The 18,567-nt window shown below is 44.6% G+C and overlaps 1 long non-coding RNA gene across 2 annotated transcripts; it reads left to right on the top strand.

Annotated features, from left to right (window-relative positions):
* Positions 1–503: 503 nt before the first annotated feature.
* On the top strand, positions 504–8,862 carry LOC123368987. Of its 2 annotated transcripts, none has more exons than XR_006578960.1 (4): positions 504–764; positions 1,743–1,902; positions 3,377–3,552; positions 4,992–8,862. It is a non-coding gene; the product is annotated as an uncharacterized LOC123368987 (long non-coding RNA). The 2 variants fall into 2 exon arrangements; XR_006578961.1 differs by lacking the exon at positions 504–764 and adding an exon at positions 798–930.
* The last annotated feature ends 9,705 nt before the right edge of the window (positions 8,863–18,567 follow it).

Below are 18,567 nucleotides of genomic sequence, written 5' to 3' on the forward strand. Positions count from 1 at the left end.
AGGAAGAACACATTCTGCCTACAGATTGGAAAGAAGAAGTGCTGCAGTTTGTGAACAAGAACTCTGATCTGGGCTTTAAAGAAGCCTTTACGCTGGTGTATTCAACTTCTGCATTTACTGAAAGGGTTCATGCTGAGCTGCCAGAACACAAGAAGATGTGGAAATATGTCAGGCCTGCTCCTGTTCCCATTTAAAATCAGTGGCAAAACTCAGTTGACAGCAATATTGGGTTTATCATATGTAAGCTGTACTACATAATTTTTAATTTCCTTAGGAGGGGAGAGCTACAGTTTTCATGGCATCTAGCAGGCATCCAGCCCTTTTGCTAACACACTGCTTGCTAGAGCTTTTAAAATTATATGTGTATCACTTCCCTCTGCTGAACTGTATGGGAAGAGACCTGGCAAACACTTGGTCAGTTTGCATTAGCATGGGCATGCTCAGCAGAGCGCTCATGCTTATTTGAATAGGGTCAAGAGTCTATGGCAGTTGGAGGCAGGCAGTAACTGTCAGTCAGGAGGTGCCTCCAGGACTATGTGTGAGGTGAAGTGCACCGTTGACATTAGCGCTGAGAAAGACGGGTTTAGTGGTTTGGGTTTTTTGCTACCATGTCGCCTCCTGCTCCCATTGCTGTCATTGCAACACATTCTGTTAGAATAGCTACCTTCAGCCATCACGACACTTCAGAAGTTATTGGCATGTCCAACTAAAGTTCAAAATGCCCCCAGACAAAAAACGTTATTAAGCTGGAATTAAGACTGAAAGTACGTATCCGTGACCTGACTGAAAAATGCCTTTGAACGTTAAGAAGCAAGCAGCCTTCCATTTGCCGTTTTTTGTGATGAAGTACTGAAAATGTGTTTCTGAAAACACAGGCTTTATAACTGGATTCATGCACACGTTTCCAGTACTAAGTGTGACCTAGTTCATGTAAGTGTTAGTTTCATGACCTGGGAGGTTGTGGACTCATACTAGCTTTTTGTTTCATGACACTTTGATAATATAAAATCATAGCACCCGCTCCTGTGAGCTGCTGAACAGGCCACTAAGGCTGTGGCTACACTTAGCACTTCAAAGCGCTGCTGTGGCAGCGCTGCCGCGGCAGCGCTTTGAAGCGCTAAGTGTAGTCAAAGCGCCAGCGCTGGGAGAGAGCTCTCCCAGCGCTGTCCGTACTCCACCTCCCTGTGGGGAATAACGGACAGCGCTGGGAGCCGCGCTTCCAGCGCTGGGGCTTTGACCACACTGGTGCTTTGCAGTGCCACAATTTGCAGCGCTGGAGAGGGTGTGCTTTCACACTCTGCTGCAGCGCTGCAAATTTGTAAGTGTAGCCAAGCCCTACGAAGGAGGAATGGGAAACGATTGCCGTCCAGTGCCATGAATTTGTTAAATACATTTTTTTCCCCTGTGTGGACTTAATATGACCTTAATGAAGTATGTAGTTGGCACAATCACTGCGTGAGCAAGATTAAAGCATTCTTGGTTTTGTGGTCACTGATAAGAGGGAAATGTTGTGGAGGGATAATGAAGTACAAGCAAGTTTCTCAGGGGGATCAGGGTGAAGGGCAGAGTTAAGGCAGAGCGAGTACCTAAACTGGAATAATCATAATTTTAAATGATTGGGTTTAAGTTTCATTGAACTCCACACGGCAGTGGTGGCGTGGAGTTCTGATTGTTTTTTGCTAACTGCAATGTTCTAGTAATTATTTTTACCTGCAAATTACTGATATCTATTCTATTCTCAGGCAAACCTTCACATTCATTAAGATTTTTTGTGTCTTGAAATCTACTTCAACTATATCATTGGCATCAAGTATTGCAACTCCAATACCAGCCCTGCTTCCTAACCAGAGATTGGCAGGGAATGAGGCTCAGACCGTTCAATACACAACACTTTCCAGAAGGGTAAGTTATTCCAAAAATCATCCAACAGTAGGGCTAAATTCTGCTCATGCAACTGTGTTGGGCCTGAACCTTGTTTGCATTTGAGAAAAGCTCAATGCAGCTCAGGAAGAAATGGTGTAAAAGTGACTTTAAGCAATTTTTGTATGCTCCTGATCCTGGGTAGCTGTGAACTGGGCAGGTTTCTAGGTATAAATTAGAATTGCCTTCATGACACTGTAAGATATCCTACTGCCAATGGCCTCAAAGAGCTATTACAATAGCTGCGAATCAGGCACCGACCCGTCCTCTCATATTCCCAACCTCACTTACAGGGAGGAAGGTGATACTGGCCTCTCTATGCCAGCTCTGTGCCACCAGAGGATCCCCTACACTGGGGTGATCTTCCTGTGGCTGGCTATGCTGACTTTAGGGTCATATTGCACTGAAGGTATGGCACAAAGCAGTCCAAATGCAGAAGAGAATCTGAGTCATTGACTTCAATGGGCTTGTACTGGCTATATGCAGTATTTGGCTTAGAATCCATTCACAGGAAAGATGCAAAAATGATTGGCTGTATATCCAGGGCATTATCTGTTGTGGAGGAGATTTGTCTCCAAAGATGACTGAAGAACTCAGTCACACTGTTCCTGCCCAAACAGAAAGTTCTCCTCCATCATGGACGTGCCCTGTATTCACAACATCCATCCAGGACTAAAGACATCTTTCCAAACAGATTCTGGAAGGTGGGCAGAGAAGTTATGTCATGGCCATAGCAATACATGCTGGCCAAAACCATTTCTTTGAATAGAAATCTGGCAGGAGAGAGCCCTTGGTGTTTTACCAAACTACAGAAGTGAATAGCATTATAGAGTTCTGCCAGAAAGGTTGGTCAGTGGGACCAGGAGAACCAGATGATGGAAAATCCTAAGTATTTTGCAAACCCCACCCCCTAAAAGACATTAACATCTGGTTTGGGATCATCCAGATGATATGAACTTTCATGTGTCTTTTCTTCAGGGTTGGCTCAGAAAATTCTCTCCAGGCAGATTAGCTAATGAATTGCTCAGCCCTTCTCTAAAAATGCAAAAGAGTGATTTCCTTTACCCCTTCCTCCCCTTCATTTTGTAGTTGTCAGTTCTCCCTATATCCTCCAGGACTTCCTACCTGGCTGTCAATGCCATTATGTATTCACCACCAGCGGGCAGGGCATGGATTTACTATGGGTTCCCTTTCCCTGTGCACTCTACCAGCTACAGTATATGGCTGTCACACAATCCTCCCAACTCAGTTTCTTTGTGCTCATCATGACACGTTAAAGGCTCAAGCCTGGTTCTGCTGCCAGCACCTCATAGTCCCAGCTCAAGATTACCCATCAGGGCCAGGCAGTGACTCTCCCCGTTTCTGACACCTCCCGGCAGAAGCTGAGAGCGAATCCCATCATTTATTTTGGAGGCCTCTGTTAATCCTATCCACCCTCTCTCCCCTTGATTTACAGAATCGCAGCTGCTTCCAACTTGCGATAGCAGGATGGCCTCTGGGTGACCCCGGATTAGTGTAAATATTTTGCTTTTATTGGAAGGAAATGTGACATACATTTGGGATGGAAGTTATCCAGAGACTGCAGACTTGGGAGCCAAGCCTCTGGGAAGCACACGCAGCGGTGGTCTCAAGGTATTTTGCTGCTGAATGCTTTAGAATTCTCATCCCCCCTTTCGCCCCATAGAAGGGCTGCTTTTAGAGTCAGAAGGATTTGCCTTTCGGTGATGGCACGGTTGCAGTTCAAGGTTAGCCCAACAGTGTCCCTTCCTCTCAGACACAGAAGACAGGAGGCCACTTCGCATTTGTGTACCAGTCAGTATTCTATGCTTCTTAGAGGAAACTGGTGCATACAGAAACACACCAGATTCCCATTGCTAAGGTATCTATTACTGTGGAGAACGAGGAACTAGCACTAGAAGACAGTGTAGTATATGGGACTGAAATGGGATTAGGAGCCAAAGCTTGGGTCTGCCACTGACTTCTTGTATGGCTTTGGGCAAGTCACTCTATATGCACTATGGGTGGGATTTTCAAAAATGCCTAAGTGATTTAGGAGCACAAGTACCACTGAAAGTCAGTTAGGTGCTTTTAAGATCCTCACCCTACAACTATAACTATTTAGGAGGACCCATGTGCAAGAGAGCTGTCCCCAACCTGCGAATACCAGGGTTAAAGTTATAATGCAGCTGGAACCTATTCAGTTTAAAATCCCGATAGACCAAGGCTTTAACCAGGTGACAGGGACACCATTACAAATGTTTACAATACTGCTTTTAACATGGTCAGGGAACAACTATATTGTAACAGGGGCCAGTGACTCGGTGATAGTTTGGTGTAGATAGGGCCTGTAGTTCTCTTCCTTAGTATCCTGATCTATTAGGTATGTATAATAATAGTACAGCCCTTACAAGGATACAGTATGACGCAGAAAGTTAATGTTTGTGCAGCACTTGGAATAAGACACATATTATTACTATGATAGTATTTCAAAGTTCATTGGGTACAGTTAAATAAATCCTCCCTATCTGCATGTAACCCTGATGAGTGGTGGATCTTGCTTGTAATGCATGATTACCAGAGAGTTGTGTCTGCTTATTCAGCTTCTCTTAGGCTTGTTCTACATACTACAAACTTAGGCCAGTATAAATTATACTGGTTTAGTTATACCGACCTAATCCCCAGTGTGAACAGCACTATGTTGATGCGAAGGCTTCTTCCATCAACATAACTACCGCCTCTTGGGGAGGTGGAATACCTGTGTCAAAAGGAGAAGCTCCTGTCGGTATAGGTAGTGTCTTCACTAACAGCTACAGCAGCACAGTTGCACCAGTGCAGCTGCGCCACTGCAGTGCTGTAAGTGTAGAAAGCCCCTAGTCATGTAATGAGATGGCAAAACCCCACAGCCCATCCTGGGACCTCTGGGCACCAGAGTCTAACAAATATTATAGTATCTATAAATGAGCAATTGGCAGAAGATTGTTTGTGATAGGAATGCAGATGTTCACAACTTGAGTTAAACCCATAGAATTTGTAAACCTGGTCTAGATCTCACCTTCATCATCTCTTCTTAGGGTATTTCAGCACTTCCCAGACAACAAGACTGTTCATAAAGTTCGTGTGTATCTAATTTCAAATTGAATGTCAGTGGTTCAGCCCCCTGTCAAGGCCTAAAAAGAAACAGACCTGTTTACAGGACAACAGTCTTCATGCACTAAAGCCAGGGCTTAACAAAATGTGCAGTGATGCACGGTCAAGCTGTGAAACCGTGGAGACGTGCATTGACTTTTTAGGAGTATATGCAATGAAAGTTAAACAACCCCTGACGTTCTTGGTCTTGCTGCCTAGAATCAGCACTTCATTTTCTATTACGTGCAGCGACAGTCTAAACAGTTTTGTAGGCAGCCACTGACTGCATCATACTGAATCCTTATGGCAGCCCTTAGAAATGAATTTCTGTCAAAGGAATTAACCCATTCTCAACCTCCAGAGCACTGCCAGGTGAAATGCAACAGGAAAGTGAGGCAATAAAACAACTGCTCTGAGAAATGGACATTTTCATCAGTGAAGACATGTTAAAAAAGTAAATGCCCTGTGTGGGGAGGATTTGGTCTGTCATCCACAACCCAGGTCTCACAGAACTCTCCTACATAGGTGGTTTACTTGGGCTGTTTTATGGGGCCAGGATTTGGCCAATGGAATATATAGAGATGGGCATGCACTGAGCAATACTTAATACACATTTAATACAAATTTGCATCTTGACAGGGGGTTAGACTAGACTCTTGTGGTCCCTTCTAACCCTGTGAGTCTATGATTCTACCTGATAAGGTAAGAACTAGTAAGCTGTTAGGATCAACCCACATGTCTACCAAACCGAACCAAGAAATTGTGGCCATGCTATTTTGGGCTGTGCTCTCGTCTTAGCTCTTATAAATTAAACCAAGTTAGGCCTAGGCAACACTCAGGTGGGAAACTACAAAAGAAAATCCAGCTTGTTGTCATGGCGGTAAGTGATTCAGCTGTTGCCATTCTTCCCTCTGGGTTAGTACTAAACCAGTAGCCCAGCATGGTTCTAGGGGCTGCTGTGCTAATGCAGGTGCCATGTTCTGTGCATCTCAGGTCCTGAACACTAATGATCTTTAAAGATCACTTGGCACTTTTTACAAGACTAGGTGCATTAGTCCCATTATCACAAATGTCTTGGTCAAATTCAAACTTGTTTAATTACAGTTTGACAACTTAAATTTTCCTTGAAATGTCAATTGTATGTAACAGTCTTCTTCTCTTTTATCTTCTCTCTCTACATCAGGTATTTCTGAGGTGTCTATAGTTGTAGTAGCTAAGCACCTCTCCTAAACTGTTACATAGCATTGATTTCAATTGTTAGCTTTAAAATATATATTCACATTCAAAATGGATAAAAGGAAATACTTTTTCACATGATGAATATTTAGACTGCAGAACTCATTGCCACATGAAATTGTTGAAGCCAAAAATTTAGTAGGATTCAGAAAAGGGCTGGACATATATTGGATATTAAGAATATCCAGATTTATCATAAGTACTGATAGAACTTTGGAAAGGATATTAAACCTCATTCTTCAGGGATTAAGCCAGTCTCTAAGTACTAGAGACCAGGATGAGATCTAATATGTAGGGCAGATTATCCCACATCTGTCTACTGCAGAGTTCTTACACCTTCCTCTGAAGCACCTAGTGCTGACCACTGTCAGAGACAGGATACTGAACTAGACAGACCTGGTAAGGCAATTCCTGTGTTCCTGTGCCACATTCCATCCCAGAGGTGGCTGCACTTCAGTGGTCAGTGAACTGATTCTTATATGCAAACAACTCAGTGAGAAAAGCGCTAAGTTAATTATCTCATGGACTGTAACAAAATTATAAAGCCATGAAGGCATTATAGCTACTGAAATCAACTTCTGATGTTGGACCCTGTGGAAAGGACTTACAGCCACCACAGATACAATTAGTTAGTTCATTACCTCAGTGAGAAAAACAGCTGATGGGAAGTTAGTAGCCCACTCCAACCCTGTGTTTAAGGAGGTTAATTTAATTCTGTTGGGCTTCTTTTGTGTTGCAGAGCAGTTGGACAATAACCCACTTTCTCAACAGCCACAGGTTTATGGGGCCTTATTTTACATACGCTGGTTTTACTCTGATGTAACTCCATTGACTTTAATGCAGTTACTCCTGGTTTACATTACTGTGAGAGGAGAATAAGGCCCAGGATACCTAAGGGACACATCCTACTAGCCAAAGGAGTTGTGATTTTGTCAGACAATGAAAGAACAAAAGGATTTTAATTATTTGGGGAGGAATTATAACACAAACAGTGTAGTTGCTGTGTCCATCTCAGGATCTTAGAGAGACAAGATGGGTGAGGTAATATCTTTTATTGGACCGACTTCTGTTGGTGAGAGAGACAAACTTTTGAGCTCTGTGTGGCTCAAAAGCGTGGCTCTCTTACCAACAGAAGTTGTTCCACTAAAAGATAAGACCTCACCCACCTTGTCTCACAAAGAGAAACTGCAGTCTGCTGGGGGATGCAACGACAGACAGAGCTATTTCCCTGCAGTACTGAAAAAGTAGTGCTACTTCTGAGTAAACTTTGCTGCTGTTCTTACTATTTTTATCCAACCTTGATCAAATCAATGACAGCAACGATTGGCATGTGCATTTTGTACATTAAAAATAGACTAGCAAAGATTGTCCTGAGTCTGTGTCCATTTGGTTCTCTTGCAACAAGGCAATACCTCACTCCTGGGGTCCAAATATGCCCTGACCACTTAAAAGCTAGGAGGATGTTTATATTATTGCAAATTAGTGATGAGATTGAGCCACCAAACTGAGATCCAGAACTAAACTTCCCCAACATTCAAGGGTGTCTGGATTGGGGTGGGGGGAGGCAGGGGTCAGCTGTGAAATGCAGATCTGGACCTCACATTCCCAAGTTCACATCCGTCTCTGTTATAAATGTCTCTGGTACAGTGGAGGATTAACTTTCTTTGCACCAAGGTTTTCCCTTTCCAGGTTCACGTCTGATGCAGGAGACAAGGGGAAATGATCACACACCGAATGGGCCTTGCCTGTGAGATAGAACACATGAAATAATGAATGAGGAGGAAACATACCACAGACTCAGAAGGATATTTGCAGGAGGGCAGCTGGAAGGGCTCCCTCCTTCCATTCTATCTGTTTATCAACAGGATATAGATACTTGAAGACTGTGCCCCTCCCAAAGCCCTCATTTTCCTTTGCAGAATAATAAGCAAACAGGTCTTAGCCTGCTGCCTGCAGGGAAATGGTTTTGTTATGGAAGGAGCGCCCTGCACTAAAACAACAAACAGAAGAATGGCTGTGTTTGTTTTTCTGTGTGCTGGAGGTGAAGGTGCAGCCAGAGTGGGGCTACTTTCACATCCTCTCCAATTGATAGAGGGCAGGGGACAGGCTCAGAAACACACACACACACAACAATGCGTGCGGTCAGATTATAATTGGCTTGGAAATATAAAACTTTGGTCCCTGGTCCATATCAACATGCACCCCCAATGTGTGCTGCATGCTGGCCAAATGGGAGTTATAGAACTCCCAGATGTGCAGGCCCCTCTCTCCTGAGGTAACCTCATAGCATGACTTGAAGGACTGAGGGGAGGATTATGGACTAGAGTGCTTCTCCTCCTCCCTTCAGCCTATCTATACCCACAGCAGGTGACAAGCCAACAACACTGAAATTGTACTGTCTGTTTCTCACTAATTCAGGGTATATGTGGGAAAGGAGGATGACTTATCCAGAGAGGTCCCCCCATTGCTACATCCCAAAGACAGGAGGTTAGGTAAAAGTAACTACAATTCTGAGCCAATGCAACATTCTACAGAATGGCTCTGCAGAGGTAATCTCATGGAGGAGGATGTATCTTTATCCTTCCCTGTATAGGTGCATTCACCTCATCCATATATACATATAATTTGTACAAAGAACAGGAGTACTTGTGGCACCTTAGAGACTAACAAATTTATTTCAGCATGAGCTTTCGTGAGCTACAGCTCACTTCTTCGGATGCATAGCTGTAGCTCACGAAAGCTCATGCTGAAATAAATTTGTTAGTCTCTAGGGTGCCACAAGTACTCCTGTTCTTTTTGCGGATACAGACTAACATGGCTGCTACTCTGAAACCTGTCATAATTTGTACAGATACTTACACTCAGCCACATATGCTCCCATGCATGCCTACCTAATGTACACATACCTACTAGCGTACACACCTGCAGACATCTACTCCCTTGCTTAAATACCGAATATACACATACAGCAGTGGTCCCCAACACAGTGCCCGCGGGTGCAATGGCGCCCGCCGGGGCACCTCTGTGTGCCCGCGTACTGGCCGGTATTTCTACTCCTTTACATACCTAATACACACACACACACGTACTCCTCTCCATCCATAGCTAGTACCCAATAATTAGATATGTAGGCTCCCATGCAGACCCACCTAATACACATACTCACACCTATCTACACCAATGCATAAGCTTCTATATACCCAACATGTTCACACATGCTCAGACATATGCAAACATAAAGCCATTTTGCTGCATCAGTCTATAATGTATTTCATTAAACAGCTGAACCTTGAAACCTGCAGGCTGGTTTCCCATGGTTACTCTGATGCACAGGTTTCTTCTGCCCCTGCCTAGTAAGGAACACTACAAGTATTTGAACAACTGGGATGAATTGATCTATACAGATCACCATCTAGGCATCAGACCTCCCCCAGCAGGAGACAGGAGGAGGGAGAGCCGCTCTCTTTGAAGTGGGGATTATTTCACACTTCAGTGTGATGAGTCATCCCATGCTAAAATGTGCAGTGAGTTATTTATAGTGGGATGGTAGTGTGGAGAGGTGGCCTATGGGGTACCTGAGAGGGGCTCTGGTTGATAGCGCCCCCCCCCGATAAGATGTGCACAACTAGATCTGCTGGGATCAATAGAAAGATTCCAGTTACAAAAAGGAGATGTCTTAAAATAACCTGTTTTGCCCAACAAGTGTTTTCTAAAATTAGGACGGGGCAGGCCCTGTGATGATGGGGCAGGAACATTCCACAGCAGATGGTGGGGGAGGCTCTTTCAGCATCTACAATTAGGAGATTATCAATTTTTTTTCCTTTTTAAAAATTGGCCTTTCCACTCAGATCACATCACTATAGACCATGATTAAGGCTCCAAAAGTGCCCATGCTCAGTTGAAGCTTATTCCGAATTTTGAAATGCCATGGCTCTGATCCGAGCCAGCCCACCTGCCTGCATTTACCTTTGGTCAGTGCTGCAGCAATAATTCCCTTTGGAACATTTTAGAATGTCTTACCACTCTGGGTGCCTGTTTGTTCCTCACAACCCAATCCAACTCCTATTAACCTTAATGGAAAGTTTCCTGTTGACTTCAATGGGCGTTGGATGTGGCCCTTAATCGATTGGCTTGCTTTGGTGACATATGCAGACTACATTTGTTTAGCATATCTGATGTGTTCAATTTTAAATGTTTAGCATAGTGGTCTCTGGTATAGGAGACAGTGATCTCAATATTAAGAAGAGATTCAGATATTCCTTTATCTCCTGCCACCTAGTGATGTTTTTCAAATTAATTTATAAAAATTTTATGAGCTTTTTTGTTTCAGTTCTCGTCATATTTTCAGTCTAATTACTCTGCCTTTTAATACAGCATTGAGTCTTTCCAATAGCGATTTTGTTTAACATTTTCCCACATATAGTGGTTTTGTACCAGTACCTTCTACCACTAGTTTACCTATTTCCTGGTAGAAGTCATTGCTAAATACATCTCAGGATTCATAGAGAAAGAGTAAACCAAAGGTAAAAGAAACAATTGAAGCACCTGATGAAAAATGGCGAACAAACCTTCCCAATTATAAAGGCATACTACACTGCAACCCAAGTAAAGTTTAGAAACATGCATAACCACAATGCCTTTGTTAGTCAATTGTCAGAGCGACCACACCGTAAAATTCTGCATACCAACAAATATTATAATGCCATTGCTGATGAGGATTTGCCCAGAACTCAAGTGCTGTCGATGTATATGAATTATTTTATTTATATTATGGCAGTGCCCACAGGATCCACTTACACTGCATCCAATCCATTGTGCTAGGTGCTGTTTGAACAAGTAGGAAGACAAGTCATGGATCAAGGAGCTCACAATCCAAGCTCAGTGAAATCCCTTGAGAGTGAGGCAGGCTGTACCAGGTTTGCAGTGAAGCGGTGTGGCTACATTGACACACTTCATTCACAGCATAGGATGTGCACTATCCATTTTCTAGGGCAGCTTATAGGCATATACCAAGTTGTACCAGATCCAGTTGGTGGCATGGAAAATGTGTGTATATTGGAGACACACAATATCAGTTCCGTTTGGAAGTATGCAGACTGTGCATATACTGGAGATATAACAGGTACATTAGTCAGCAATTACATGGTTAAACATTTCTTCTCTTCCTCTGCCCTGAGTCTATTCAACAGCAGGACTTTATTTTAACAACCTTGCTATGATTAAATATGCTGCCAAGGATATGATAGGACCTTCTGCAGAATTGCTTCACCAGTTCACCTACACGGCAGCATACAGGATCACAAGAACAAAGCGAGTCTTTTGTTCGGGTTGTCCAAGACACACCTAGAGATGAAGATGGCTACCCTTGTGTGTATCACAATCCACTGGCAGTTGAGTCTCCCCATTTTTGCCTAGATGAACTGGGAGTCTCTAGGTAGATACAATCTGACATGAACAGAGAATATGCTGTCAACAAAAAGTGGAGAGTCCATGCTATGTCTTCAGTGACTGCCTGAGGTCACATTCAGGCCTGAAATCTGAATCTACTTCCATTACCCTGAACCCCAGCAACTGAAAGACCAAAATATCATTAAGCTGTCTGAACCAGTTCTAAATGGGATTGATTTCGGTGACTGCCTCACAGCCTGTTGTGGCTCCCAAAATGTGCTTCTGGCTATAGCAGTACACACATCATCCGTTATGCATTTCTGGATATCTAAGTGCTTGATCCTTTTCTAACCACAGACAGATGAAACCTTTTCTAACCTCAAGGGGATGATTTTTGGCCTGGACTTTCACACAAAGCTGCAAAAATCTTAACAGCCCTGAACTTATCTGGAGTAATTAGAATGGCGTGAGCAGATTTTCAGCTGCAAATTTTACATCAGACATTTAACCATAGTCATCAATCATTTTTAGTGTGATCAGAATTGCTAGGCATTTACACAGATTATGCAGGTAACTGATATGTGTTTTTGCAGAGGCAAATGTAGATCACAAAACAAGTGAAACACTTACTTCAGTCTTCCATCAAATAACAATAGTACAGTTCTTCAGTGCCTTTCAGCCTGAAGGATCCCAGTGCACTTTAGACGTTAAACATACAAACTATTGGTCTGCAACAAGAGCCACTGCTGAAATGCAGCCAGCTCTGGAGCGGAACACAGTACCTCTTTAATGGTGCACAGCAACAGTGCCTAACAATTTAGAACAAGAATACTATATATGATTGAAACTGCAAGTCAGTTTTAGGTAGATAAAATGTAATGACCTGAACTTGAATTTGTCCAGTTTACCAGTGGGCAAATGAAATTTTTAATGACCACAAATGATCAGCACCTTAGTTTTGATTTCATTGGAAAGTGATACCCCCATCAACACAGCGCCCCACCTCCCCCAATATGCTGGGGACACTGGTGGAGTAATAACTTACAAGGGAAGCATGCCAACTACTAAATCATCAACACTACTTTCAGTCTTCACTGCAGAGTTAACTTGGCATTGCCCCTAACCTGGCTTTCTCTCTCACCCTCCCCAACCCTTACATGGGTGCAAGGCCTCACTGAGGTTTTGGGGGGCCCAGTGCAAAATCTGAAACTGAGGACCTCACCCCCTACCCGTACTCTTCCAAATAAAATGACCACTGAGGGGAGATGGCTCTGTGTGTGTTGGTGCGTGAGCCCAGACTGCAATCACCCTGCAGTGGCTGCGCCTGTCCTGTAGGTCTGGGCCCGGCTCCTGCTCCAGGCATTGCGAAGTGGCGTGTAGGGGCACAATGCCACTCAGGTTTGGCCCATCATGATGAAGGGCTCCTGGCAAAATTTCAGTGAATGGCGCTGCGACCCAGTGTGTGGAGTCCCAGCTTCACTCAGTTTGGGATCCCTCTCAAGTGGCCTAGGGCAGGGTTCTCAAACTTCATTGCACCGCAACCCCCTTCTGACAACAAAAATTACTACACAGCCCCAGGAGGGGGGACCAGAGCCTGAGCCCACAAGTCCCACTGCCCCGGGGGTGGGGGGGGAAGCCAAAGACTGAGCCCCACTACCCTGGGTGAGGAGGTCAAAGCCGAAGCACTTCAGCCCCAGGCAGGGGGCCTGGAACCTGAGCCTCACCGCCCAGGGATGAAGCCCTCGGCTTCAGCTTTGGCTTTGGGCCCCAGCAAGTCTAAACCAGCTGTGGTCACCCCATTAAAATGGGGTTGTGACCCACTTTGTGGTCCCAACCCACAGTTTGAGAACTGTTGGCCTAGGGCAAACTGCCCCTTTAGCCACACCCTCTGAGTGGCCCTGCTCTGAAGTGGTGGTACTTTACACCTGAGCAAGCTGTCTGGTGCTGGGTTATAGGCTAAAGCCGGAGTGCTGCTTGCACTCGACCTGATATCCAGCCCACTTTGCAGTGCAGATACAAATGTTATACCACTAAAGTGCAGCTAGCCCTCCATTGCCTTCCCACAGTTCCCCCACACCCCATATGCCTAGAAGGACAGACAAGTTCTCCCACAATTCAATAGGAAAGCCATAGAATGGCTCAGCTTACTGCAGCACTAGGAACCCTGGGATCTGACACCCAGAAGTCCCAGTGCCTCACACGAGTGAATACAGCACTAATGTGGGTGCAGTCAGGTGGACACACTCAACTATGGATTTTCAGTGTGGCCACTGACAGCCAAGCAAGGCCAACTTGGGTACTCAGACCCAGATGCCAGTCACCCCAGTTAAGCTCTGCAATGAAGACATACCCAAAGAGATACTTACCTCTCTCCAACATGCCAAGTAGTGGCCTAATCCAACCCTGCTTGGGACAGGATGGTGGTAAATCTGCAGGGAGCAAGGCAGAATAGTTGGAGCATTGCCAGTGTATATATGTGCGAATGCATGTGCTCAGTATTATTTGACGTTGCTTACAAATAGATTGTTATTCATAACTGTACACAAAATCAAAAGTGGCTGCCACTCTGTGAGCAGATAGCAGAACAGTATCTTACAATGACTGTTTTTCCCCCCCACACCAGAGAGAGGGTTGTGGGGGTGGGGGTGAGGGGGTGTCTTACCATACCGGAAATGACAACTCTTGAACTGACTGAGCAATATTGCATGTGTTCCCAGTAAAAAAGTTTAAAACGATACAGCACATATAGTTTACTTATTCTTCTTGGCCAAGAGCCCCCACTGGAGTTGAAAAACATGGACTTTGGTTGTTTATTCACATTGTTAAAATAAATGCCTGACTAAATGTCAATCAATTTCCTTAAGACAATTTTTTCTTGAAACTATTTTTTTAACCTCTTGATTTTTCTGGTCAGGATGATGGGAACCATTCATTTCCCTGCACCCCTTATCGAGGGAAAGTGCCTCCATTCTGATGTTCTCAGTGACTCGTGTGTGTGTGTAACTCCTTCTGATGCCAACGGATTAAATACAAAGTGTGCATTGCATTTCTGAATGACTTGTTCCCTTTGAACAACCATGCTGCCATTTGTCTACTGCCAACTGAGGTGAAAGTAAGCCGGTCCGGTCCGGCGTACTGGCAAGAGCCAGTACGCCGTGCCGGACCGCACCGGCTTCCACAGCAGAGATTCCACAGCCCAGAGCCCTTTGAATCCCGGCCACGGCTCTGGCAGCTGGGCTGGAGCCAGGATTTAAAGGGCTTGGGGCTCCCCTCAGCGGCAGGAGCTCTGGGCCCTTTAAATCCTGGCCCTAGCCCCGCAAAGCTCGGGGTTCCCCCCAGCCGCCAGAGCCCTGGGCCCTTTAATTTGCCCCTGAGCCCCAGGGGGCTCCCAGCCACCTCTTCAGCTGGGAGCCCCTGGTTGATTTAAAGGCCCTGGGTCTCCCAGCCACAGCTGGTGCCACAGCTGGTGCCCCAGGGCCTTTAAATCTTAAGAGGCCCCGCCTCTTCTGGATGAGGCCATGCCCCCCTCAGGACTCCGGCAGTACCGGTAAGTCCTGTAAGTTACTTTCACCCCTGACTGCCAACTGCCACAGAAAGTCTGCCATTGCTATGTCGGGTCATTCCTAGTGATTGGTCATTAGAATTAATTCTGACTAATTGGTGGGTGTTTCCCCCTCAGACAGACCAGCTGTGTTGGGTGATTACACCTCAGTGCATAAACATTGATTCTTTTAATATTCCCTTTGCTCGCTGGGAGAAGTCACTCCTGTGTTACTTACATGAGGGTTTTGCCGGGAGGGACAGGATTTTCCAAGTCTCAGACATGTGCTGAGTTTGAACATTTCAGTTGAAGCAATCTAGAGTCACTCACATTTCAAATATTAAAGAAAAATCATAAGTAGAGATACCATAATTAAAGTTGGATAAATTGGTTTTAACTGGCTACATTTGGCTTTAGGCAGTCTTTGTTAGAGCTGGTTTTAGGCTGCATATGGGCTGGTACCGGTGGCCACTTCTTACCAGTACGCCATAACAGCCTACTTTCATCCCTGATTCTGCTACAGTTCTGCACTTCCTGTGCCACAGAGTCTTACTGGAGTGGTGTTTCTGCTGGGAAGTATCAGTCCAATGGCAGCTTCTTCTGAATGAGACCCCAGCACCCTTTGCAATTTCCCAGCTAGTGGGTCAGTGGCAGAAAACTTCTGTTTTCCATGTACATTATTTAGTAACCATTTCCTTTAAGGAATCCAGTCATTGCCAGCCCCTGATCCAAGCCTTTCCAAACCCAAATCTCTTCTGTGTAGCCTTGCACTGTTAATCCTCCAAAATATTGGAGGTGGGTAGGGGGAGATATTAGATTATCTTCTGGTCATATTGTGTGTTACATCTGAACTCTGATGTGCAATTTGTTACTTAAAACGTCTGGGGCAAGGACTGTATCTTCTTTGTTGATTATGTAACTTACTGTGGTGAATTATAATGAAGATGAATTTTAGTGGCTATGGGGAGTTTTCCTTTTCAGATAAGGCATTAATTAGTTATTTAAGGACCTTTATGTGGCTATGAACTAGAATTGGCCTTATTGTGCAGGAGAAGAGTTGAAGGGAAACAATGCGGTTTTGGAAACACCAGGTTGGTCTTTCAGGACCTTATACAGAATTGTCAGAGATGCACTGCTTTTAAAGCCTGCTCTATGGCTGGCATTTAGACCTTGGAACATAGCTCAAGTGAGCTGGCATTGAGGGGCTGAGTGATTACTTTCGTAACACCCTGCTCCCTCCAAAGTTTTCCTGGGACTGGATCAGGAAAACATTGCAGTGGATTCAAGAGATGAAGAAAGAAAAAAAGGTCAGTAGAAAAAGCTTAAACTCCAGCACATAACATTGCACGTGACGGAGCTGGTTGTTCAATGACTGCAGATGTCTTTGGGAAGCAGTGGCTGTGGTGACCTTGGACTTCTATGGGATAGAGTGAGAATGCCAGCAATGTGCATGGGGCTTAGGGATGCGGATGAAAGGGAAAAACGACATGATGCATGAAGTAAGACGTATGCATGCAATTTGTAAATGACTTTTCCCCTTTGCTTAACCTGCCAACTCACGCTCAACAAGAGTATCCTATGATTAAGAAGGCTGATGCCATTCAGGTTCCAACTCTGCTTGCCAATTGTCCATAGTGACATTTGCCACCCTGGAGTCACTCACTGCACATTGCTTGGTTTCTGCAGATGGTTCTGCAACACAGAAGAAAGGATAGGGCATTAGGTGTTTCATAACAATGAAAAGAAAGTAGCGCTTCAACATCCTCATAACTGGTAATGTGACATCAAGCCTCTTAAAAACTACTACAACAAGAAAATAAAACAGCATTCTGATTGTAATAAGCAGAATAAGGCAATGTTCTGTTTGGGAGTACACCACCACCTTTGGTGTGACAAATTATTGTACTTGTTGGGAAACTTATGTTCTATTTTGAATCCATTCTGAAGCACTTGGAGGAGAGGAGGTGATCAGGAACAGTCAACATGGATTCATCAAGGGCAAGTTATGCCTGACCAACCTGATTGCCTTCTATGATGAGATAACTGGCTCTGTGGATATGGGGAAAGCAGTGGATGTGATATACCTTGACTGTGATCAATGGCTCAATGTCTAGTTGAGAGCCAGTATCAAGTGGAGTGCCCCAGGGGTCGGTCCTGGGGCCGGTTTTGTTCAGCATCTTCATTAATGATCTGGATGATGGGATGGATTACACACTCAGCAAGTTCACAGATGACACTAAGATGGAGGGAGAGGTAGATATAGGGATAAGGATAGGGTCCAGAGTGACCTAGACAAATTGGAGGATTGGGCCAAAAGAAATCTGATGAGGTTCAACAAACACAAGTGCAGAGTCCTGCACTTAGGATGGAAGAATCTCATGCACTGCTACAGGCTGGGGACCAACCGGCTAAGTGGCAGTTCTGCAGAAAAGGACCTGGGGACTGAAGTGGATGAGAAGCTGGATGTAAGTCAACAGTGTGCCCTTGTTGCCAAGAAGGCTAATGGCATATTGGGCTGCATTAGTAGGAGTGTTGCCAGCAGATCGGGGGGAGTGATTATTTCCCTCTATTCAGCACTGGTCAGGCCACATCTGTAGTACTGCGTCCAGTTTTGGGCCCCCCCACTACAGAAAGGATGTGGACAAATTGGAGAGAGTACAGCGGAGGGCAACAAAAATGATTAGGGGGCTGAGGCACATGGCTTATGAGGAGAGGCTGAGGAAACTGGGCTTATGTAGTCTGCGGAAGAGAAGCGTGAGAGGGGATTTGATAGCAGCCTTCAACTACCTGAAGGGGGAGTTCCAAAGAAGCTGAAGCTAGGCTGTTCTCAGTGGTGGCAGATGACAGAACAAGGACCAATGGTCTCAAGTTGCAGTGGGGGAGGTCTAGGTTGGATATTAGGAAAAGCTGTTTCACTAGGAGGGTGGTGAAGCACTGGAATAGGTTACCTAGTGAGGTGGTGGAATCTCCATCCTTAGAGGTTTTTAAAGTCCAGCTTGAAAAAGCCTTGGCTGGGATGATTTAGTTGGGGTTGGTCCTGCTTTGAGCAGGGGATTGGACTAGATGACCACCTGAGGTCTCTTCCAACCCTAATCTTCTATGATTCTATAATTCTATGTCTTGCATAATAAAAGGATCCAACATGATTAGGTCTTGAATATAGTAGTGTGGGGACAGCTTTTTAAATGAGACATTTCACTCTTGGCCTACCTGCATATGTGATGGGGAAAACTAATGGTCATCGATTAAGGACCCTAGGATCAATTTGTGATGTTGCACTCTATATGATTTTATAAATATATGCTAATGAGTGAATATAATGTAACTGGAATATGCTTCATGCAAAAGGTCTCTTG

The sequence above is a fragment of the Mauremys mutica genome, chromosome 4 (assembly GCF_020497125.1).
Source record: "Mauremys mutica isolate MM-2020 ecotype Southern chromosome 4, ASM2049712v1, whole genome shotgun sequence".
Classification (NCBI taxonomy): domain Eukaryota; kingdom Metazoa; phylum Chordata; order Testudines; family Geoemydidae; genus Mauremys; species Mauremys mutica.